This window comes from Durio zibethinus, chromosome 2, assembly GCF_047325235.1.
Source record: "Durio zibethinus cultivar Kanyao isolate XHJ-2024 chromosome 2, ASM4732523v1, whole genome shotgun sequence".
NCBI classification, from domain to species: Eukaryota; Viridiplantae; Streptophyta; class Magnoliopsida; order Malvales; family Malvaceae; genus Durio; species Durio zibethinus.
In genome coordinates this window covers 14,926,321-14,947,581 of record NC_143163.1, presented here as the reverse complement: position 1 = coordinate 14,947,581, position 21,261 = coordinate 14,926,321, and positions in this window count along the sequence as shown.

The following is a 21,261-nucleotide window of genomic DNA, read 5'->3' as shown; positions in this document are numbered from 1 at the left end:
GATTTCATACAATAAAAAAATGAATTTTATTTTTTTATCTGAGTTGAAGACTTACTTTAATATTATATTCTATACAAATTTTACTTTAATAAAATACATATATGTTGTTTTATAAATATATATACTATATTTGAACCTACATTACGTCGCAAAATTATTTTAAAAATATATAACAAATATTTTATCAAGAAAGTGCTTTGTTACTAAAGTAAGTGGATATAAAAAAAATAATATAATGGTTCATTATTAATCATAATTTATTATCAATTAAAAATGTAAGTATTAATAATTTAAATAATCCTTAAATTTTTAAGGAGATCTTAGCATATTGATATTTATGATATTATTTAAATTCAAAGAGATGGGAAAAAAGAAATATTTTTGGAATATATATACATGAATGTATATACTTTAAAAAGAGAGTGGAACATGAATGTATATACTTTATTATTTTTATTGTAAATATTGGAGCTTCTACCCCAAAAGTAAGATTGTTAAATCAGATAATGAAAAATTTAGAATAAATCCATCTTATTTAAAATGCTAATATGGCTAATGAAAGAATTTAACCATAAAAGAGTAAGTAGATAGCAACATAAGTGGTCTAAATAATATAGTATGAATACAAAGTTATAAAGCAAAATTAAAATCTCAAGCATACCTTTTCATAGTGATTTAAACAAAATGCATTTGTAGAACTTTTTTAGCTAAAAACTGAGTTAACAATCTACAGAAGAAAAAACCAAAAAGAAAAAATAGAGGAAGTTAAAAAAAATTTACAAAACATAATTTTTTAAGCTTTTTCAAGACAAATAAATAGCAAAAATTATACCAAAATAACCATTCATGCTCCCAACTCTAGCAACAAAATATAAAGAATAAAAATAAAATAAAAATAACATATATAAAGACATATATCATTAAAAAAAATGAAGCATTTATATGGTATCAAAAGATAATATACATTTTTGTTTGCTCTATGCACCCAATAACTCTTTAGGATTAAAAAAAAACTACTTATTTTAATTCTGGAGGAAAGCCATACCTCATTTCTATTCTGTATAATGTCATAGCTTTTCTTAATTAATCTCTTGAAATAATGATGAAAGAAAATAATAATTATATAAGATAATTAGATCCAGTTGCATGATATCATGAATGCTCAAAATTTACTAAACTTTCTCATTATGACCAAAAAAAGAAACGGCTTGCCTTAATTCTATAAAAAAGCCACACCTAATCTCTATTCCATACTATATCATAGCTTTTCTTAATTAATCTCTTGGAATAATGATGAATGAAAATAATAATTATATAAGACAATCAGATCTAGTTGCATGAATCATGAATGCTTAAAATATACTAAAATTCTCATTGTAAAAAATGTGTTAGTTATTGCTGATTTATAATGATAGTTCATGCCTAATAGTTAATAAGAAAACTAATAGCTCCAACCAATTTATATTGCCAAAGAAACCTCAAAGGGGAAAAAATATTGTACTATGCTGTAAACAAATTTTGAACATAAAAAAAAATCCATAAAAAATACACTACGGTAACCAATAACATATATCACACTGTAGCAAGTATCAAAAAGCAGAAAAGAAAACGTAACTTTGAAAAAAATGTAGTTATCAATATTGTAAAAAAATTAATTGCTTACGCATAAAAAAAAAGTAAGAACTCATATATGTCACCACCTGCAACACTAATAAAAGTTTTAATACTAACTTGAAAAATAAAAAAAATAAAGTATCAATTTTAAAAGTGCATTAATCAACGTAGAAGAAAATTTAATTTTAAAGCCATAGAAATTATCTAAACTTGAAACCATAGTAATGATCCAATATAAAAGACAAAAAGGCAAACGACATTCTTGTCTACATAAAAAAGCCTAGGCAATGTACATAGTAGCTTTGAATGTCTCAAGGTATAAGCAAGTTCCTCCAAAAGCTTTTTACCAAATCCATAAACTATTAGTTCATCATTGCAATACTAATTCCATTTAAAAAGGCAAGCATTCATAACATATTATAAGTTATATTTTAGATCTTTGGACCTATAAGCATATAAAATTATATCAAAATCCCAATTTTGTTTTTGTTTATAAGATCACCATATTAAAGTTAAACTGTAAAAAAAAATTTTGGAAAACAAATATAGTTGTGCATGATAGAGTATAATCATATTTTTTTCTTAGCAAAAATACAATACTTCATTGATAGATTTTAATAGGTAAACTACATGGGAGAATGAAAGAAATATACCTAGATCAAAAGTGTACATATATAGCAAAAAACTACTCAAAGTATGGAGAAGTAGAATTATAAAAAATAAAAAATCAATCCTTACATGTAATAACCTAAATAGTAATTAATACTTTTCAAACTTAGGTTGATGGTATAATTAAAGACATGCAAACTAACATATTACATGAAAAATTTCCATGATAATCTACAAAATGAAAGCAAAATAACTAAAATTACCATGATAATCTACATATATTGGATGTTAAGCAAACCAAAATTATTATATTTTAAGCATATATACGGAAGTACTTAGCTTACCATTCCTCATAATTTTCAAGTAACATCTTGTCAGCCTATTCATTTAGAGGTGATTCTGGAATAACTCAATTAACAAACACCTAATTAACTACAATCACAAAGTTTAGTATCAAAGAAAACAAAAAATATCAAACCAAAGATCCAAAGCTAATTTCCTAAAAGAAATTGACAGTCTGGAGGCAGTTCTCATTAAACAAACTGATATAAAATAAGGTTTGGTTCTAATAGAACTTACAATGAATACATGTCATAATCACAGACTTGGATTGCACAAATTTCACCGTTGGTTGCAATATTTGGATAAAAATCTTTGTCAAAAAGTAGTCTACAGCAAAAAATATTCAGATTTTAAAATATCCACTAATGAACAAAATAAAATATATCCATAACTATATTTGGCAAATTTCATTCTATATAAATTGAATGAAACAAAAAGAATACCTATAAATCATACATACCAAGAATATGCCCAAATACTTTTTGATAATCTAAATAGCAGAAAACATTGAAAAAGACAAAAATTTAAGCTTGAAACAATCTAAAAATAAATGCATCCTACAATAAGAAAATAAAATAAGACAAAAGATATTTAGAGTACTTAAAATTTTACTCAATCAATTGAAATCCATGTATATACCTGTAAAATAATCACAGAAAAATAAAATGGAATAGCACATGCTATGGGCAATTATGAATAGTGTAAATACAATTTCCCAATCCTTAGTGAAAAAATTCCAAGCTAAACAATTGATGTAATTGAAAAGTGTTAATTATGTAGTCCACAACTTGACTTCTTTCGTTATTATTGTTTAAGATTCCCTCAGACCCTAACAAACACACAAAAACACATATTTTCTGCCACTTAAGGAGGAAAAATAAGTAACATATCCATATTACCATGTTAATATGAAATTATATGGCCTAGACATATTATAAAGTCTTATTTAATCATTGATGTTTCAAAATTGAACCACCACCAATGGTTATGAACATAACTTATTGCAGTAAAAAGCTTCAATATACTCCTCAATAAAATTTAAAGATCATCATACATCATATATATGATATGTACAGCTAATAGCTACTTTCTCTTTTTATTAAAAATGGTCAAAACAAATGTCTTCTATGTGGTAACTAATGGATGAAATAGATTATAAGTGTTACGTTTATTCTTATCCAATACAAATTGTCTATTTTCATGCATCATCATATGACATTTTTAACATAAAACCTGCAAGAAAAGACAAATGTTTCATTGACTTCTTATAAAATAGTAGACATATAAGATGTGTGAAAACTAATGAGAACTTTAGGAGAAACAACCTGAGAAAGATAAAGTTCTAAAGTATTTTGATCGTACCTTCATCATTTTTGCCAAATTTTATTTTAGTAAACTAGCAAAAAACATTATTGCAAGAAACATAAAATTTTCCAAATGAATCTATAAAATTAGACTTGTCAAAAGTAAGAGATCCATTCTTTATATCATGGTTGGACCATGTGGTGTTATCTACCCCGTAACAGGGGTGGTATCTAAGGAAATTCTGATGTAGCACACTCAAAAGAAGACTTGCCTAGTGGTTTCTTGAAATTTTTGGTTGGAGGTTTACCTCTCTTCATCACTTTTGGTTTTGTTTCATTATCATCACTATCTTGCCTTAGATTTTTAAAGTTCCTTTTGCTAGTGCTTGTATGGAACGTGCCTAGTAACAAATTAAAGTTTTCAGACAAAATATAAAGTTGACCTCCAATATAAATTAGCAATTGATACCTGACCATATCTGTTGAAAATATATATTATTGTATGCATTACATTTAAACATATTAGGAAAACATCTTTCTATAAGATAACAAGAGGAAACAATCTATTCACATATGCCACCAATAATAATCAAATCTTCTCAAAATTGCCAAACTATTGTGCTTAGCATACAATAGTGGCCTCTCCCAACAAAAAAAAAATGGCCACAAATCGTGGTCATTAAACCAAGTTTGAACAAAATCAACAAAATTAAATTCTTTTTCTACAGTCAAAAATATATAATTCATTTTTAAAGAAAGAAAAATGACATAAAACATAGAGTTTGCATTCTAGGCCAATAAAATATCAAACTTATGAAACTTATAAATTAAAATAACTAAAATACAGAGAACAAAAAGAGGAAAACTATCCTAATGGTAAAGTAAATAGTAAAACCTATGGGTGATTAACTAATTATGCTATCGCTTTTATAAGCTATGGTAGAATATGAGTTCTAATCCACTACTTGGTAGTATTTATGGCATTGATTATTACCAACTTAATGTCATCAATTCTCAATCACATTGAGTTGGTAACTAAAATTAATAATAAGAGGGAAATCAAGTTGAAATTTAAAATCTACATAATGAAGATTGAAGAAATCAATTAATTAAATAAGAATAGAAAAGAATAAACTAACCTGGGTGGGCAATCTAGAAATCTGCGTTGGAATCCATTGTTGATCTTTATCTCCATCTCCCATCTCTTTATTCTATTCTTAATGCTATTTATAATTATATCCAACCTTTGCATTGCTGGTCGAATTGGTGAGATTTTTAACCTAGGACTTTTTATCAACTTTTTGGCTTATAGGTTGAGTTGTAACAATTTTGTGCATTGCAATGATTCACGACCACCATTCCTATTTCTCTTCCAAAAATTAACAAAAAATGGTCTTAAAATAAATCAACTTTTTTTCTACCCAAAAGCTAAAGAATATAGACTTTGCAATTAATAATTTGTCATACTCACATTGGATTTGGAAGGAGCCTTAACATACTTGCTATTGTTACCAGAAGGAACTGAAAAAGAATCATTACATGTAAGCATGGATCATTGATGAATGACAGCAATTTTTTTCTTTGTTTTTCCCCAACCCTTCATAACCTTTTGGAAAAACTTCTTGCTTCAAGCTTTTGGAGAAATTCTGAAAAAGTTTTTATAAGTTGATTTTTGTAATAATATCCAAAAGGCTTTAAAACATTCTACTTTATTCTCATTCTCTTTTTTTGTCTTTCTTTATTTTTTTTCATTGTGAAGCTTCCAAGAAACTCCAAGACATTCTACCTTTCTTTACCTCTTTACCCTTAAATTTTTTATTACATCGATGGTTCCTTCAATTGAGAGAAGGGATAACTTTAATATTATGTAATAGATATATACATGTTTAAGCAAATGAATCTCTAGTGATTCTATTAAAATAACTTGCAATCAAATGAGTATTAATTTAACATTTTTTAATTCTTTTTAATCAAAGTGAAAAAAAAAATCAACAATGAAGGATTTTTAAACAATAATTTTTTATCATTATTTTATTTTTATATTTATTTATTTAAAGATCATACTAACATCATTGTTTTTAAATTAACCAACATAATAAAATGAAAAAAATAATGATTAGAAATTATGCATCACAAATAAAAAAAATACTTTTTGAACTTGGATTTGGGTTTAAAGCTTTACCAAATATGTAAGGTAAATGAACTCAACAATTGGGCCTAAAAAGTTAAATAATTAAACCACCTTTTTATAAATTTGAAAATTTGAACCACATTTCATAAAGTTATTTGTTAAATTTAAATACATGTTAGAGGCTAGTTTACTACTAATTATTGCATTATATATGAATTATAAATTTAAATCTATAAATTAAAAATTAGATTGCAATTAATAACTAATTTTTATTAATAGAAATGTATAATAATAAGTTACTAAAAATTCTATTAAAATCTATAATAAATGTTGACCCTAATATATATATCCTTTACTTGGCTTGTATTTTCAACCAAATGAGTAAAACCATATAATACTCACCTTTTTTTTATAATCAATATTACTCTTTAGCTCATTTTTTGAAAAGAAATGAGTGAAATCCACAAGATAGTTGAGGATCAAACCCTTAATTATTAATAATTAATAATCATTTAACAAAATCAACCAAACAAATCTTGACAAATGGCAAATAATGAAATCCGAAAACTAATCATATATATTATATTATAACATACATAGTTACCAAATAATAATTGTTGACGTGGATGCTTACGTAGATGGTTTTTTTTTTTTAACACGTAAGATAATTCTTAAAACTTCTCATTATGATCACACATATGATATTTATTAATTTTAAATTATTTATAAAAAATATATTTTAAAAATTACTAAATTATCTAAAATTTTTAAATTTAATCAAAAATCAATTTAAATTCTAATAAAATTCTTTTATACTGTATATCACTTTATTTTAATTTAAAATCAATTTTAATGTAATTTGTCTTTTTTAATTTATCTACAATTAACGTGAGCATTTAATTACTATAACAAACTTAAATAAAACTGTAAAATATTAATGCATCTAAATTTGGGGACAATTAATCTAAATATGTATTATATATGTTTCTCTCATGCATGTACCTATAAAAAAATATTTTATATGTTTCATTATGCCAAAAAAATAAAAATAAAATTTATGTTTTTCATGTTAAATAAGTAATAAACTTTAATCATGTTACTCATGAGCTGCTTAAATAAATATATATATATATATATATATATTATTGTTTGAAGCCTTGATAAGCCTTGAAAAGTAATCGAACGGTGAAAATGAAATGATATAATTTAAGTTGTAGGATTAAAAAGAAATGGGATTCTATCAGAACAAAACCCTACCCATCCACTAGGATCTATCCAATTGAAAGCAAAGCAGCCCTAGAAATTTTGGCTCTTCCAAAGTTGTAAAGCTCGGGCAATGTCGCATTGAGAGGGTCAAGATTTTGACTCCAAACGGCACTGTTCAAGGTTTGACCAGTAACCCTGTTAATCCCTTCTCTTTACTTCTCTCTACTATTTTCCAACGTTTTATTAGACACCAAATGTGGCCTTGAATTGTAAGATTATCTCAATGTATTCAATTGGGTCTTCAATATTGTTTAAAATTTTCAATGATAGAGTGTGATAATCGTAATCATATTTTGTTGTTGTTTTTGTTTAGTCCTAAGAGGTCTAGGAGGGACGGGAAACCTGAGATTGAAAAGCTGGTTTCCAACACTGATGTTGGAGGCAGGGTAGACCAGGGTAAAAAGCAGTGGCGTCAATTGCAAGATGCTTTACCCTTTGAGACCCTGTCAGCTCCTGATTCTTCTTAGATCGAGAGTGGGACTGTTCAGATAGGAAAAACAATGGACACCATGAAGGGACTAAAAATTCTTCTGATCATCTTAAGTACCTTGGTCCAACTCCTATTTTTAGGTTTCTGTATCCAATATCATTTCCTCGGTATGTATCCTTTTTGTTTCTAGCTATATGTTCTTTGTATGATTATTGGGTTTAGTCTAATCTTTTTTTTTTTTTTTACCATCGTTTGAACCCTGTTTACTGTTGACTTTCAACTCCTAAAGCTGTGGATTGCCTACAATGTGGCAACCATGGAACAGTGATGGTTTTATGTAGGAAATTATGAATAAAGCTTAACATCAATCTGCTCTCCTTGCAGTTCAGGAGTATAACTTTCCATTTATGGTCTTGTAGTATGTCTGTTGAATAACATTGATAATTTTTGCAGTTTTGGGTTTAATTATCCTGATAATATATTAATGGGGCATTGAAAAAATTAGTCAGTGTCAATGTCTTTTAAATCTCATTAAATGCTACCCTTGCAGATTTCAAAAATTGTCTAAATACGATTGAAGAATTTTTGCGTAACCTCTTATGAGAAACAAATAGGGATTTGACTCTCTTAAGTTCGTTAAACAAGCTTATTATGCTGCATAATCCTCATGTTTCCTATATGCTGAAAAAGTAAACATTTTGAGGACATGATCAGGATAAAAGGAAATCCATAGTTCATCTGCAAGCCAAGAAGCCTTTGTTCTAGAAGGCTTTACATGTAGCATAATTACTACTCAAACAAGTGAAGCATCGGTACTTTCTTTCTAAGCTTTAAATTGTGCAATTATGTAGAGCATTTTCACAGCTTTTACAAGGCATGTAAAGTTTTAAATACTAAAATAATAAGCATAAGTTAACACTGGATTTCAACAGTGATTCTTTAATTCTAAAAAAAATGGACAATAACCTTAGAATAATGAATCATGATTTCTATGTGGTAACATATCTAGAAGTTCAAGCATGATTTTGAATGAATGAAATAATTAGCATTCACGAAAGAATAAAAGCGGGGATCTGCCTTGTTGTTGTAACTATCTGCAATATAAATATGAGCATCCTTTGCACAAAAAACACCTAGGGGATGCTGAAAAAGTACATCAGACCCTACACCTTCATGGTTTCCATACTGTAATGGTCAGTATGCGCAAATATTATCAACAGAATATAATACCTTAACAAAATTCCATGAACTTTCTCAATGTATAAACTTTAAATATTATTGACTTTTTTGTGTACTTTTTATCTGCTCTTCAATCACGTTATCATGATAAAACATAATTGATAGGTTCATTAACTTCAACTTTATATAATTCTTTTTAATTTTGCATTTTATATTAATTTGACTAATTATGCATTGAAACTATTTGATTCTTAAGATGTTAATGGAAAATTGAGCAAGATAACTTCATTAAGATAACTTCATTCATGAATCAAGATGTTCGAGGTAAAAAAGTAAATAAAAGGATATTAGAAATAAAAAATGCAAGGTATACATTGAGAAATACTTAATTAGATAATGCATATATGAAATTAATTGTTTAACTAACTATTTTGATTTTTTTCTCATGGTGGAAACTCAATGGAAATTAATCTTTGGGGTGGAGTTGTATATCAACTTGATGACAGTATTTTAGCAAGCAATAATGAAACTATCATATTGGTTGTGACATCCATTGTTGTCAAACAATTTAAAGGTAAGTAAAAAAAAATATATTTTAATTAAGTTAGTTTTAATCCCAATTATTTAAACAATGTATCTTATATTGAATATTTAATTTAGGTTAATACAATTTATCATTTACATCAACAACAAAGATATACAAGAATTTGGATATACTTAAAGCTGCTATAATTCTAAATGGGTACTTACATATTTATCAATAGTAGATATAAACTTATTAAAAAAAATATTGAAGCATAAAAAGGATATAATGCTTTTTACAACATATATATTTATAATTTCTGATGCAAAAACAGTCAAATTGTTGGTGATTCTCAAGTCCAAGAGTATTTGACACCAATAAAAGAAGTCTTATCTTCCAAAGAAATGTTATTTGCAAATATGAGATCGATAACTGATATTTATCATGTCATGAATAACCATTCAAGCAAGGTAAGAACTATAGACTTTAGTTAAATATATTTCAATTTAAATATATATTGTAATTAAGAAAAATACTTCTTATTTTAATGACCAATAGGAGAGAAAGTTCACCTGTCGAGGTATTATAATGCAAATCGACATGAGGTATGGATGGTACTATTTGTCATGTGTAATGCATAGAAAAAAAGTGTTAGAAGTTGACGGAGGTTATGCTTGCAAGGATTGTGTACATCAAACCTAACTTCCAGTTATAAGGTATCATTAAATTCCATCATCATTATATGTCAATTTAAGTAAAATTCATTGAGATATTTTTAAATAAGTAACTTTTAAAACATAATTGTTTTGATATTTACTTTTTTTTTTTTTCATTTTTTTCAATTGAAGGTAAGTTCGATTATTATTAATATTTCATCGTAAGTACAAGTTAATTGTCAATGTATCAGATGAGTTTGATAATGCACCATTTGTCTTTTTTAATGGAAAAGCTAATTGAATTCTAAAGTATACAGTTAAACAATTGTTTCAAATGAAAAATAAGGTTATATCATATTCAAAATAATTTTTCAAATTTGTATGAATATCAATGCTATTTAATTAAATTTATATAAAACTCAATCATAGGAAGATGGAGATGCCAAAGTGGAAAAAATATCGGAAGAGTTGATAGGCCGTTCATATATTTTTGAAGTAGAACTCAATGATTACAACCTTTTTCATGAAAGTTCAAGATTGACTGTTACACATATTCATGAGATACTTTATGTAGAGAAAAATCGGTATTTACTTGAAAAAATACAAAAAATAAGTAGTTTAATACATTTCATTAAAACCTTTTGCCAATAATTTTCTTAAATAATTGTTTATAATTTAATACTATTATTCAAAATTTAAAACTATTTCATTTTAGTTTTTATAAGAACGTAATTTTGTATCAGATGTCAACCTCAAAACAATTGAAAGAGACAAATATTTGAAAAATTATATAGATGCTGAAAATTATGATATTATTGAAACTCCTACAAAAAAAATATGTACACGGGAGTAAGTTATCATGTATATTATTTAAATATTTAAAATCATTATTTATCTTAAATAAATAAAATTTATCTTAAAATTACATAAATTTGTAGGTATACAAAAATGATAAAGGAAGCTAGAGATATGCAAACTGAATAAAGTTCATTTGAAGTGATAAGACTTTTAGTTTTTATTTTCATATTTTGTTGGCATAATTAATAATATTTTTTACAATATCTTTGGATGTTTTTTCTTCCCCCAATATTGTTTATCATATATTTTAAAGTTTATTAATTTGTTAATTAAAATTTTTATTTCTATTATGATTTGCTATTTTAATTATATTATTTATATATTATATATATTTTTTGAATATGTTAATAATTTAATAATATTAATTTTTATTTTTATTTAAATTTAAAAAATAAAAATAATCCATGCATTGCACAAGTAGCAAGTTAGTAAACAAATAAAACCAATTACAAGTAAAATAATCTTCTCTACTACTTAAAAATTAGTAAAAATTTCTAATACTTTATCTAAGAATGATAAATGTAACACCAACTAAATTTGTAATTAATATTTATTTAAATCAATTTTACGTTTTGAATTAAGTTTTATTTATATTTATATTCAATTTAAAATCATTAAATTTTAATCATTGATTTAATGACCTTTATATTAAATAGTAGAAATTTTTACTGATTATTAGATAACAGAGAAAATCTTTTCTCATACTAGTTGCCAAAAGCTAGACAAACAATCCTTAGGACATTGTTTTAATTATATAGTATTGAAGTATTGATGATTATTAGTACTGAAAAAAAAAAAAAAAAAACCCAAGAATTATTAGTGGAGAGCGGAGGCTGAACCGCTGGCGCCGTTAAACTGGCCTTTTGTTTGGTTCCCCAACCGTCAACTTCTACTTGACCCTTCTCTTTTTCAATGGAGCACGCTCCGAATTTGGACATGTACGAGTATAGAAGGGAAATTTTTAGGTGAGGTTTGACACATGGTGATCATTTAATTTAAAAATTACGATGAGTTATATATACTGATTAGATTATAATATATATTTGATCATTTTATATGGTAGTAGTCAATGACAAATTTTCACATTTGATATTAAAAGGGTCAATTAATACTATACGTATCATAATTTTTCATAAAAAAGTAAAACACATCTAATAAATAGTAATTTTACTTAATACTGTGAGCGATGTTTGTAATATATATATATATATATATACACACGTACGTATAAATAAATCAATTATTAAATAATATATTTTTATCAAAACAAGAAGATAAAATACATTATTAAAAAGCAAAGTTGAAACTTTTAAATTAGAAATTAAGATGTTTTTTAGTCTTTTATAATATGGTTTCAATTTTACTTTTCCATTAAAAAATTACATGACAATAAGAAAAAGATCTAGGATAATATTGAAAGGGGAGAATTACATGAAAAAAGAAATCGAAGTCGGTCAAAAGAAAAAATAAGAACATGTTTCGTACTTGGTTGAGACTTGATAGTTGAAAAAATTATAAAATTAAGTTGGCTTTTATTAAATTTAGTAATTTGGGAAGAGATTAATACACACTAGTGTAAAATTAAAAAATTGTATATATTTTTAATTATTAATTTTAATAGATTCAAGGGGTGAGAAAGACAAATAAAACATAAAAAAATAATAATCTCATTTCTTAAATCTATTAAAATTAATTATTAAAAAATATATATAAAAACATTAAAACTTTTTTAATATAACTTATCGTTCCCCAATTTGGTTTACCCATCCGATAAGCCTATTAATTTAAAAAGTTTATGAACAACGATTTGACACAATAAATAGACAAAAATGTAATTTAATTTTAGCTTCCTTAAATTGCAATAAATTATAGAATTAAATAAAAAATACTTAAAATTCACAATTTTAATTTAAAGGGACAAATTTAAATCTATTTAATATATATATATATATATATATAGAAGAAAGATCAACTTACACAGTATAAAACTAAAAAAAAAACTATATATATTTTTTAATAATTGATTTCAATATATCTTGGGAATGAATTAAACTATTTTTTTATTATTTATTTATTTATCTCATCCTTTAAATCCATTAAAATCAATGGTAGAAAAAATATATAAAACTTTTTTAGTTTTACATGATGTAATTGATCCATTTTTATACATGTATATATACATATATATATATATACATATATATATATTTATATATCTAACATACAAATATTTTCATCTTCTGTTGCTTAGAATTGTGACATATGGACTGCCATATATGCAACATTCATTTGTGATGTAGGATCATTAAGTTGTCATATATTCATTTTAAGTTACCAAATCATTCAAACTTAATTATCCATCTTTTATGTTTTTCATCTCTTAGGATTTAGAGTCAAGAATGCTTCATCTTTCATTTTTTATCTACTGCCTTTTTAGTATCTGTATTCCTCTTTCATTCATTTCAAAAAAAAATTATTTTATTTCCTTATTCATGAGACAATGGATTTTATTTATAACTTGGAATGAGATGAATTTGCACTATTTAAAATTTTCATATAAATAACCAATTGTCTCCTCTACTCATTATTACCTATTTATTGCTTTTGATTGTCATTCTCAAAAAAAAAAAAAAAAAAACAATCATCTTACATTTGATTGTAAGTGTAAATATTTTTTCACTTAATTTTAAAAAAAATTCATTCTCTATATTGAAAGGTAGGTTTAATGAGTACATTCATCCATAAAAGTGATCTCTTAAATGGATATTGATTGTCAAATTTTAGGTCATAACTCTTTATCTCATTCTTCTCCCAAATTCTATTTTGTTTCTTGCATTTTTTTAAAAATTTTTCTTCTTTTTTGTTGAAACCTAGAAACAAAACAATCTTTCCTCGATTTGAAAATTCCACTTGAACAAAAAAAAGCCATTATTTTAGAAGGAATCAACAAATGTAAAATTTATTTAATAATCATCTAATCACTTATTTTTCATTCATATTATTTGCAAACTTTTCTACAATGTAGGTATTTTTTATATTTTTTTCAAATATAAAAACTATATTTTTATTATATTATTATCATTGCATTATAATTTTGATTCAATAGTAAAGATTTTAATGAAAAAAATATGAAATAAATCACAATAACTTATTAGTAACTTTGTTTTTTTTTTTTTTTAATTTCTTTTATTTTTTAAAGATGAAATAAGTAAGAAATTTTATTTGGGACTGTGGATTAATTCATAATTTAGCTAAGATGACTTTTTTACCTTTAAAATCTATGAGATATTTGAAATATGTCAAAAGAATGTTTATATTTATTTTACCTTTTAAAATATATATTTTACTGTTGCAGTATATATTAGATAATAAAATGTTAAATCGTAGCATCACGCAAGTTACTATATTATATATATATATATATATATATATATACATACATACATATTTACTGTGTAGTTTATAAAATTTTTAGGAGCCAAGGGCATTTCTAACTCTTATTATCATCTGTTTATGACAATGATCTTGGATCATGATAATGATTAAATCACTAACTTTTTAAGTGATTTAGTTCTTAACAAAAAATGAGAGAAAATTTTATTGTAAAGTGAAATGATATGTAAAATTAATTATAATCAATATTACCTTTTTAATATATGAATAAAACATTTGTTTTCTCTCAAAATTGTAATTATTTTATGTTATAAATTTTTATATTTTCAAATTAATAAATTCATTATAACAAATTAAAAAATAAATTGCATGCTTTTTATTTTTTAATGTTTATATATACGATATACTTTTTTGTTATTATTTTAATAGGTTTACTTTTATTTTCTAATTCATATTTTTTTTACATAATTTAAAATTTAAAATTATAAAAATTATTTTAGCTATTAATAAATATATTTGTTAATTTATTAATTTAATTATACTTTATTATGAAGTAAAAAATATCACCAATATTTTGTAAATTATCAATTTTAGATAACATTAAAATTATTAACTTATATAACTATTATTATATGTATGGTTATTTTAGTACTTTAAGAAATAATATTTAATCTTTACTAATATCAAACTAGTAACCTTCAATTATTAAAAATTATTGATTGTTAATCAAATAAAATAATTTAAAATGATGAGGAATAAGATTATCCCAAAAATAAGATTAATACCATGATTAAATTATCATGAAAATTTTGAAAATGATATCAAAAGTTATTTTAAGTTTTAACCCCAAAATTAATTTTCTTTTTTTTTTTCTTAGGAGCTTTATGAAATAGGGAAAACTTAGCAGCAAATTTTAAGATTATTACCCTAAAACATTGTTTAAAATTTTTATTTATTAATTTATTTATTCCTAGTACATGATCACGTGCCATTCACATAAATAAATATTTTTTAAAATATTTATTATTACAATATTTTTAAAGTATAACTATAAAATATAAATAAGTGGATTTTTTTTATTAATAATTAACTTGTTAATAAATTTTTACAGTGTGAAATATTATCAAACATGTAACCAACATAAACCAAACATTATTCGTACCATCTCAAAAGCATAAAAACAAGAAATAAACATCAATCGAAACAAAAAGGAAGCATGTAACAAAAATTTGGGCAAAAATGCAACCAACAGAAACAGAAATGGCAAAGTAAATCTAAAGCCTACAAGAGTCAAGCCCTTTGACGCCCATTGATAAATAAGAATCTATCCAGTTATCAAAAGTTATCATTCTCAACAAAGAACAAGCTCAAAAAACAGTAGAATAAAGTTAGAAAATAAAGAAAATATTGCTAGAAATTTAAATGGCAAAAACCGAAGTTGCTTTGATGAAAATGTAAATAACAAAGCTTAAATGATGAACAAGGTACTAGTGCTAGAAAAATGAAATAAAAATGACATTTAATTGGAGCCAAGACACCAAGGCAAAGTCAGCAAGGTTGCTGCTTGCTTATGGCGTCATATATTGAAATGGAAGACAGAAAAATGCAATTAAAAAGACTACAAGAGAGTTGCGGTTTCCTTTTCTCTTCCTAAAAATATTTTATATAAAGCCCTAGCCTAGGTCTTCATTCAACTAATCAAGGGTCCTTATTGCTCAATCATGCCCCTCCAAAATTTCAGCTGGTCCCAAAATTTTTTCTCCTGTTGGCAGAGTAAAAACCATGACTTTTGCAAGCCAATTCCTCCACCATGTTTTGCATGTTGAGTTGGACCAAAGGGGAACTTTTATGCCTCCACCTAGGATACATGTTGGCAGCTTTGTCCCTTATTTAAATGAGCCATTTTGAGGCTGAATTACTCCAAAAACTGAACCTGGTAGTGTGCTGGCAGATTGGTGCTAATTTGTCCTTCGTGCACTTGTGCCACCTTGTATGAGCCCATGTGCTTCTCGAATCATTTTCCACTAAAAAGCCACCTTTTATCCTTGCCATCCTCTGAATTTTCCCAGCTTCAAGCCCCTTCAATTTCGTGTAACCCATTTGCAAGAAAGAATTCCAGAAGCTGTTATTTTCCATGTGGTCCAAAATTGTCTAGTAGCGTTGATGGTTCCCCTCTCTCTTGTGACATTTTTTGCCGATTCATGTTCTCCCAAAATCAATTTGTTCCATGGCTTGGTGGTTGGCTTTTTTCCTCATTTAAGCTCCCAAAGTCAGCTGGAAGCTCCTCAAGTCAGCTTTTTCATCTTGCAAGTCAGCTTAAAAAGCTCACACATGCACTAATGGTGTAACTCTCGGCTTGGACACTTCTTTGGCATGTCTTGGTAGCTTCTCAACTTCTTCATGGCTTCTTCTCCTCATGGAATTCAGCTCACCTCAGCTCCTACTTCTTATTGGCAACTCTTATAGTGCCTTGGCAAAATTCTCTGCAAGGTTCGACCTTTGCTTGTTTTGTACACAAGGTGCAGGCAAATTTACCTACACATGAGACACATAGAAAATTAGGTAGATAATCAAGCAAAAAATGATCAATTAGGTTATATAATTAATGAAATAAGTATTTGATAATTCTATAAAAAAATAGAATTATCAGTAATTAATCTTGACTTTTGATGTTAAATTGAATTCCCATATATTAGTGCTTTTGAGGAATTTGGATGGATTGATTATTTGAGCATGGAAGGAAGTGTATTTAAGAACTTAGTTCAGGTATTTTATAGCAATGCTACTTGTATTGAAGTTGATGGTCATGGTAATAGATTTTATGTTGATATATTTAGTACTTATGTGATGGAACGAGAAATTATTGTGAATAAACAACTTTTGGCTGAAGCTTTCATGATAGAAGGATAAGGGAGACACAAACACTAGATGCAATGTAGTTGGCTTAGCACAAGATCTTTTTAGAGATGATTCCATGATGGTTGTCCCCCATTAAAGCCTCTAGGTTGTCAATGCAAAATAGGTTGTTACACCTTATTGTTACCCATATGTTAGCACCCATTGGAACCTAATACAACATCATTTGGAAACACGATTATTGGTGGATGTATAAAATCGAACATAGAGAACTATCCAACCTCATGCACTTTATATTTAATGATATGATGAGGTTAGTTCAACATAGGGAATACACATTGGTTTATGGGATAACAATTAGCAACCTACTTGAAAAATTAGGTATCAATATTAGAAGTGATTGTGAGATTGTTTCAAATAAACCTTGTAGTGTTCTAGGGATACATACGCTTCATAGTAGATGATATATATAAAAGGCAAATGGTGTATGGATTAGAAAGTATGAGATTGCACTTGAGCAAGAAGACAAACATGAGGATAATGATGATCATCAAGAAAGTCCCTCTAGTCCACCTTTTGATACTCAAAGAGTTTTACAAGTTCTTATGGCACAAATGAATAACTTACATTCAATGGTTGGGAATATAAACATTAGGCTTGAGAACATGAAGATTACACCAAATTAGATCATTGATCAAATTCTTCATTTGAGGGCTGCTCAAGATAACATGGAACAACGCTTTCAACATTTCCACATTTCTTTCCTCCATCACAATCTGCTATTGCTACCTAGCTAACTTGGGTTTCCTACATATCAACTTTTTTAAGTATTTAATTTTTCATTTGGAAAATTTTTTTTAACTCTTACTATTGCACCTCGTATACTTATAATAAATGGCATGGCTTTCTCTATTTTGCAACTTAATTTATAGCTGATTGTGTGATATTGTGCTAAATTGTTGTTTTACATGTCTTATGTGTTGGTAATTTTACTGCTCTTACATGTTAGGAATTTGATATGTGTTGGTTGTGTGTCTTGAATTGTTCTTTTTTTTATGACAAAAAATGGAGAATTTGTTGGGAATTTGCTATTGATGGGATTGTATGTGCTTAGCCATATATATGTATGCTTTTGATATTATCTTATGATCTAAATTGATTTCTTTTTATTTCGCTATAAAAGGGGAAAGATAATTTACAATGGACAAATTTTGGTTGTTAAATGATTACAATGTTAAGAATGTGTTGAATTTGCTAAGTATGCTTGTGTAAAAAATATGGTGAATATTGTGAAAAATGACCTTAGTGAAAGTTCAATTGTGTTTATGTTTTGGGGGAGCTTATATTGAAAAGTTGGCTTGAAAATAGGAGAAATTTTTTCAAAGGGAGCTTTTTAAAGCTTTTTAAAGTAAAATTTTTTAAAGTTTTGTCATATTAAAAAGGGAAAAATTATTAGCCTTGAATTGATACTTATTTTGAAATGACAAAACACTAAAGTTAAAACTTGAGATAAATTGCTTTGAACTAAAATAGAAAATTTTGCCAATAGTTTTTTTTTTTTTTAATGAAAATGACTTAAGACCAAAACAAACTTCTTTCTTCATTAAAGACATCTTTTATACAAAATTAAAAAAAGGGATCAATCCTTTTGTGGATATGATTAACCCTTTTTAGACAAAAACTAAGAATTTTGTTTAAAACTCAGAAGCAATCGATCTATTCAAAAATGCATTGATTGATTTTTGTTACAGGATGATCTCAAACTTAAAAATGGTAAAAATGTATAAAATGGATCGATTGATTTTTCTTACAAAAAAAGTCTTAAATTTAAAACTAGCAAAATGGATCAATCCACTTTGAGAATGGATCGACTTGGCAAGAATTGATTGATCTATCACTAAAATGGATTGATTGGCTATTTTGATTTTCAGAAACATGTTTTGGCTCAAAAGGCCAAAAATAATTGATCCCATCCAAAAATAGATTGATTGGTTCTACCCTAACAGTTTCAGATGGTCACATTTTCTTATTTTTTATAGAGCATTCAATACATTAAAAGAAGGCAATGACTCTTTTTTTATTTCTACCTATATAAAGAGGTCTCCCACTATCATGACATTTCAAGACCTAGGTGTTGGTGACCCAAAAGTTGGACAAATAAGGAAATTGAAAATTTAAGGGCAAAAAATATTTTTTATTAAAATAAAATAAAAAGTAATCACCAATCTTTTTTAATGTGTGATTGGTCACCCAAAAAATTTAGTCCTTTTAATAAAACATTTAAAAATGGTTAAAGTTTTATAAAATGAAAAAATTTGCAGTATGTGAAATTAGTGTTTAGGTCCAAAAGTCGATTACATGTAAAAAAATATTAGCATCCCTACAGTGCCCGTTGAAGATAGTACCGATTAATTGCATGTTATCGTTTAATTTTGGTTAAAATGTCCTATTTTTCTTAATGTTTAAAATTAATTCCTTTTCTTCTTTCTTTTTTTTTTTTTTTTGGAAAACAAAAAAAACCAAAGTTTAAAAATGAAACTTTTTTTTAATTTTTGGATTAAGATGAAAATGGTGAAGAAACTATGGAACCAAACATTCAAAGTCAAACAACATACCTTCATCACAAATTAGCTAAAATTTATGCAAATAACAAATGAACTTACTATTTCATCACTACAACAAACATTTAAAAGCAAGAACCAATTAAAAGGAAGACCATAGGAGGTTCGGCATGGTGAAGCAAGGTTGGTCGAACCTCCAAAGGATAAAATGGTGGATTGAATTTTTTTTGTTACTTTGTTTTCTAACTTCAAACCTAACTATGAACTAATTGGGTGAAATTTGATTCAAGCTTTGATTGGATAAGATGAAGAACTATAAGTTTCTTAAAAAAAAAAAAACAAAAGAAAGAACTATAAGTTTCTCAAGAAAAAAAAAAAGAAAGATGTCATGAATGCCATGGAAAAAAACAAAAATGGGAAAAGAATTATACCTATTCCAAGCTCACTACAAATTTTCTTTCCTTTATTTTTTTATGTTTGTTTCTCTTTGAGTTTCTCCCCTATTTTTCATTTTTTCCTAGCTTCTCCCTCCTCTCAAAACATGAATGAGCCCCTAAGAGTAAGATGAAAAAAATCTCCCTAAGTTAAATGCTAGCCCTTAGATTAAAAGCTCATACAAGTGTCCATCTTCCTTTTTTGTTTTTGGTTGCAAAAAGTAAGCTTTCACTATTGGATTCACTATTCAAGATAATCTAACAGTCCAGAATGCATATTGCCAAAGATGAGATTTTTGAAACTATTGGGTTGGATCGAAAAGACTAAATTATCCCCCATTACAAAGTTTTTATTTTTACACCATTTTCTTGGAAATCAATGTTCTCTTGTTCATTTTTGGGATTCTAAGCACAAAAATCATGAAATATTATGAAATTAAGATCTAAAACTTTTCGTGAAAAACCAACATTGGGATGTCAAATTATAATAATACCCTTAAATAGTATTTTGGTGATTTCACACATTCCGAGGATGATCAAGATTTCATTATTCCAAAAATCATTAAATAATATTAAATCATGATTTAGAGCTAGTAATGAAAATCTAACATTGAAAAAGTTCAATTATGAAAATATCCCTAAGGGTATTTTTGTAATTTAACACCTCTTAAGGTGTCATCTAAGTTTTTAATACATCAAAAATCATTAAATTATTTTCAATTATGACATGAAAGTTTTCACAAAAATTTTATTTTGAAAAGATCAAATTATGAAAATACCTCTAAAGGTATTTGGTAATTTTGTGTGAAATTTTTTTTAATGTTTTAAAAATCACAAATTTCAATTTAAAATGCACATTGATCCCAACTTGGTTGTGAATTTTGAAAATTGACTTGAGTTTCACTCATTTTGGATAATTTGACTAATTTTGACTTTGTTTGACCATATTTGACCTAATTTTACCTTAGGATATTTTGGTCATATTAGTCTTAATTTTAATTTTAAAAATTTGTCAAAATTGAAAAAACTTGATTTGAACCAAGTTAGATTATAAAGGCTTTACAAATGGCCAAAAATTGCCTAGACAAAAGTATGTGTCTATAGT